The sequence below is a fragment of the Furipterus horrens genome, unplaced genomic scaffold, assembly GCF_987537825.1.
Source record: "Furipterus horrens unplaced genomic scaffold, mFurHor1.1.pri manual_scaffold_6, whole genome shotgun sequence".
Lineage (NCBI taxonomy): Eukaryota > Metazoa > Chordata > Mammalia > Chiroptera > Furipteridae > Furipterus > Furipterus horrens.
Genome location: NW_028327176.1, coordinates 146,413,224 through 146,419,106, shown reverse-complemented (window position 1 = coordinate 146,419,106; position 5,883 = coordinate 146,413,224). Strand labels below are relative to the sequence as shown.

Below are 5,883 nucleotides of genomic sequence, written 5' to 3'. Positions count from 1 at the left end.
AAATAACAATAATCAAAATCGAAAAAACAATAGATACATAGCTGAAGGACGAACCAGTGAGATGGAAAATAGTTTTAAAGAAACAGTCTAGGGTGAAGCATAGAGAAACAGACTGGCAATTTAAAAAGAGAGTAAAAAGCATGGAGGCTATGCGCGAAGTTTTAACATACATTTAATTTGAATCACAGAAGGAGAGGAGAAAGGAGCAGAGCAATATTGGAAGAAACAAAGGCTGATGGTTTCCTAAAACTTTTTTTCCCCAATGACTTAAGGTTTATCTAAATAACCCCTAGTTAGAACAGATAGTTAGAAGAGAGTGGGCCAACCACTACACCCTCCTTATAATAGCAATTAACCAAGACAAGTCAGGGAGAGTAAGGGCACCCTGCAGCCAGCCTGCCAGCACCTCTGTGAGGCGTGGGAGGCAGCCGCAACCTCCGTGAGGCCGGCAGCTGGGGGTGTGTCCACTGTTGAGTGAGGATTTTTTTTTTTTTTTTAACTTTCCTTGTCAATTTTTAGAGAGAGGGGAAGGGAGGGAGAAAGAGGGAGAGAAACGTCAATGTGTGGTTGTCTCTCATGCATCCCTAGTGGGGGACCTGGCCCATAACCCAGGCATGTGCCCTGGCAGTGAATCGAACCGGCAACCCTTTGGTTCATAGGCCGGTGCTCAATCCACTGAGCCACAGCAGCCAGGGCTGAGCGAGGGTTCTTGATGGCTTCATCTACAGACACAATAAGGCACGCAGCGTCAGAGGCTGCCATTGATCCAAACCATGGCTGGCTACCACACGAAGGCCCCAGAGTTGTCAGCAATGTCCTCGTTGTTGATATCTATTCCATACCACATGTCCCCCTGGGCATGCGGAGCCTGCCTCTTGTTGAGGATGTTTGTGTCATCAAAGCCAGCCTTGTCACACAGCTTGTGTGGGGTAATTCTTGAGGCCTTGGTGTATGCCCCAATCAACAGCTACCATTTGCCAGGAATGGTCCTTGAGTGATCCTGAAGGTATTTGGAAAGCTCCATCTCAATGACCCCACCACCAGACACCACCAAATTGTTCTGGATGGCCCTCCTGACAATCACGATGGCATCGTGCAGGGACCACTCTGTCTCCTCCATAAACTGCTGAGTACTACCGCGGAATATGATGGTGCGAGTCAGCCTTGGGGCAGCCAGTGAAGAAGTTATACCTCTGGCCTCCAATCCGGACTTCTTCAGAGACCTGGCAGTGGCCCAGCGCATCTGCTGACAGAGCATTCACAGTGGTCTGGTTGGGGTCTCCACAGGCCATCATTACCCTCTTCAGATCCTCTTCTGGCACTCAACCAGCACAGAACATGTCCCTGTCATCAAAGTACTGGGTGGCCACATCCCCAGTGGGGAGTTTGGACAACATGACTTTGGCTCCAGAATGATGGATCTTCTCTAACTTGTCATACAGAATGTTCCACTCAGCATCAACAATTGCTTGATAATCCTCAACTGTGTGGACTCTGATTTCAGCATTATCTTTTCTCAGCTTTCAGTGTGAACTCAACATTTAAAAGGGCGATCTTTGAATTATGGTACTTTTGGGGTTGCATTTCAAATCCTGCATAAAAGAAAGTCTTCTTGAATGCAACACCAGCTGGGAGTCCTCTAGGGCTTCACCTTGCATCTTCCTGATGCCAATCGTTTTAAGCTGGAGCAAATCATTGATCATCATTACCACATCCACCACCATCTTAGTGAAGAAGGCTTTCTGCTGGGAGATTAGCTTGGAGCTCAGAACGGTCATGGCACATATTTCCAGCAGCTTTCTCTGCTCCACATTATCATCTTCCCTCTTCACGGTCACAGCGATCTTTTTGATCTTGTTAACTGCCAACTGGGTGGCACTGCCAGAAGCTTGGATGATAATTTGTGCGTGCAAACCTTCCTCCACATAAGGTTTCACTTGCTTCAAAAACTCTGCAGCCAGCAGGTTCATTGAGGTGGTGCCATCACCAACCTCAGTATCTTCGGATTTGGCGATGTCCACTAACATCTTTGCTGCAGGATGGACAGCATCAAGGAGTTTTAGGATTGTGGTCCCATCATTAGAAACTGTGGCTTTTCCTCGGCCATCCACAATGAACTTGTCCATGCCTTGGGGGCCCAGGGTGGTTCTTACAGCCTCAGCAATCACCTGGCAGGCACTGATGTTACCTACAAGCTGGGGGATGCCTTGGGAACTATCATTCCCTTCTTTCAACAGGATAACTGCTGTGGGCATCATCTGGGAAGCTTATTCTGCACCCTGCTACTCCTCTTTTTAGCCTGCCGAAAGCTTTTAAAAACATCAACCCACAGAATCAAAGTTTAAATCAAGTCCAAGCAGGGTTGTTGTTCTTTTTTAAGCCATACCTAGAGATATTGAAGTGACACTGCAAAAAACCAAAGAGAAAACATTTTTTGAAAGAACATGGAATCAAATAGACACTAGGTTTAAATCCCAACACAGCCATCAATAAACTTTGAGTGAGCAAGCTACCTCTTGGTGGTCCAGTTCCTGAACCAGCTAAATAATAATGTCTAGATCACACAGTTATGAGAAGATTCAACAAAATCACTTATGTAGAATGCCTAGTGTGGTGTCTGGCCTATATAAAGGGTTCCCTTTCCTCCTTAAAGAGGTCTTTGAACTATGCCTATGGCTCTCAATTGTCAGAACTTTGCACCTTTGTGGACAGAAACTGTTAAGGAGACAATTTTTAAATGTCTAGCAGATTTTCCTTAAATTATTGTGAGGTGCGATAAAGAACCCAGAAATCTAGTCAAACTATTCACCAGGATAACAACATCAGCACAGAAACTTTCTTTTAACCTTTGAGGGTAAGGGAATAAGTAGTTGTAAATTAAATAAGACCTCCCCCCCCCCCCAGGTACCAAGTTCTTTGTAAATCATTTCCTCTAAAACCTCTGAAAGCTTGTTTTGCTCATCGTGGTAGGATATTTCATATCTCACTCAAAATTTTTCTCATTCTCCTTAATTATAAAACCTTAAAGGGTTAGGGCTATACTATCAGAGAAAATAATGGCTATTTATCTACAAACACTGTCTAATCAGATTCTTCAACATCCTCCACTTAGATAGCTGTTAATTACATAATTTCATTTCTGATTCTTTTTCTTTATAATAAAAGGCACTCTTCTTCTTCAAAGAAAAGCTGGCTTTTAACTTTGCATTTATTGAAAATTTCTCTTGATATGGGAGCTTCTGCAGAGAAATGGTTACTTATTTTCACTGGGGAAAATATCTTGCATGAGTAATATAATAGCAATGCACAGGGAATGAACAACAATGTTAAGAGGGTGTTTCTTACTGAAGAGAGGGAAACAAGTATGTATAGCTTTTATATTGATCCCCTTTTCCTTTTATCTTTACATTTGTTCTTTGTGCTACTAGACCTTACCTTTTTAGTAGTTGAATAAGACCCTGATATTTGTTTCCTTTTTATTCCCCACTGAAAAGGAAAATCCCTGTAGATGCCCTTTGTGTGTTTCATGCTTCCTGAATATTGACCTCATTTTATAGATCTCCAAATCCATGTATCTAATTACATTCTACTTGAATGTCACAAAGTTAAGTCTTTGCTTCAATATTAGAGTACAACCACAACAAATCACTGTTTTGTTCTGAGTCTCTGCTGACAGGGGAATCAGGCCCTCTCCTCCCTTCCCCTACCTTCCCCAATCAACAGAACTTCAGGTCATGCACTCGCCAACAATGAGATGTTTAATATCATATCCTCCCCGAGGATGGGTACTGTAAACCCTATAGACTATGAATGTCTATAAACATTGTGAACTCTCAAAGGTAGTTATCAGTCTTCCTTTCAAACAGTCTTTTTGAAGTTTGTTAACTTAATACTTCCCCTCCCCTGCTAGGGAATCAGAATGAGAGAGAGCTTCTCCAGGTCCTGAACATAAGATAGCTCCTCCCTGCTGACTTAAGTTAATTTTTGGAGATTTTATGTTGTACTCATAAAATCCCAGTTGAGACATGTTCTATAAAATACTTAACTACTACTTCTCAAAATTGTCAAGGTCATCAAAAACAAGAAAGGTCTGAGAAACAGTCACAGTCAAGAGAAGCCTAAGAAGACATGATGACTAAATGTAATGCAGTATCCTGCTTGGGATCCTGGAACTGGAAAAAAAAAAAAGAAACCCTTAGATTAAAAACTAAGAAAATTTGAACAGATTGATTACTAGTAAGGAAATTGAATCATTAATAAAAACCTCCCAACGAGCAAGTCAGGACCAGAAGGCTTTCAGGGTGAATTCAACCAAACATTTAAAAAAGAATTAATATCAGTCCTTTTTAAACTCTTGCAAAAAATAGAAGAGGAACAAACACTTCCAAACTCATAGATACAAAAGTCTTCAACAAAATATTAGCAAAACAAATTCAACAATATTAAAGAAAAAAAAACAAACAGAAAATGAACTCATAGATACATACAGAGCACAGATTGGTGGTTGTCAGAGTCGGTACACGGGGGGTGGGTAAAATGGATGAAGGTGGTCTAAAGGGACAAACTTCCAATTACAAAGTAAATATGTCATGGGAGTGTAATTACAGCATGTGACTATAGTTAATAACACTGCATCACATATTTGAAAGTTGCTAAGAGAGTATATCTTAAAAGTTCTCATCACAAGAAAAGAAACTTTATACCTATGTGTGGTGACAAATGTTAACTAGACTTTTTGTGGTGATCCTTTCACGATATATACAAATATTGAATCATTATGTTGTATACCTAAAACTAAAATAATACTATATGTCATTTATATTTCAATAAAAACTCAGAAAATCTGGATAAACTACATGGATTTTAGTTAATAATATATTGATATTGGCTCATTAATTGTGACAAATGTACCATAGTAAGATAAGATGTTAACAATGAGGAAACTAGGTATGGGCTATATAGGAACTCTAAGTGTGGATTATCTTTGCAAATTTTCTCTAAATTTGAAATTATTCTAAAATGAAAAGTTTATTTTATTTATTTTATTTATTTATTTATTTTTTTTTTTTGGTTTTTCAATTACAGTTGTCCCATTTTTCCCCCATTGCACTCCCCCACCCAGCCCACCCCTTCTCCCACAATCATATCCCCCCCACATTGTCCATGTCCATGAGTCATTTATACATGTTCCTTGACTAAACCCTTCCCTTACTTATCCCCCTTCATTCCCTCCCCCCTATTGACTGCTAAAAGAAGATGAAGAAAATCTGCCATCCTGATGAGTTAAGAAACTGGGGGTTGTGATCTTCAGCTTCAGACTGGTTAAGAATTCCCCTCTTCTTTTCCTTCATTGGTCTTTATAAGTGGAAGAGTATTTTTTTTATCATTTTAAAAAAATTTGACTTGTCATTCTGAGTCTGTGAGTTTGGGTATGTTAACTTGTAAAATCAGGTTCTTACTAATGTATCCCAACATCTACAACAGTGATAGGCAAATCAGCTGCCCCTCATCTGCATGTGAAAGTCAAAATGAACCTTCCTCTGGATCCTTCCTTTAGGATGTCTCATTAAATTCACTTAAAAAATAATAATAATTGCCCTACCATACTGGCAGTTTCTGAGTCTTCCAGACAATGCTGGCTTAGTGTGAGACAGGCAACCAGAAACCCCTGCAGAGCCTTGTTAGGGTATCAGCAGCTCATCTACAAAGCACAGAACTTTTCATCTTGGATGTTGTCAGAAAAGGTGAATGGAAAGATCCATCAAGTGTCAATTTAAGAAAATTAGAGGAATGTCATGCTAAAACAAAGAACTCTTAAAAAGGGTCTCTTTGTTTGTCTTCCTTGGTACAGCTTTACATGTGGATTTATCTTTCATGAAAGAA

The 5,883-nt window shown here is 40.2% G+C and overlaps 1 pseudogene; it reads right to left on the bottom strand.

Annotated features, from left to right (window-relative positions):
• Positions 1-351: 351 nt before the first annotated feature.
• On the bottom strand, positions 352-2,258 carry LOC150007542 (T-complex protein 1 subunit eta pseudogene; annotated as a pseudogene).
• Positions 2,259-5,883: the final 3,625 nt, after the last annotated feature.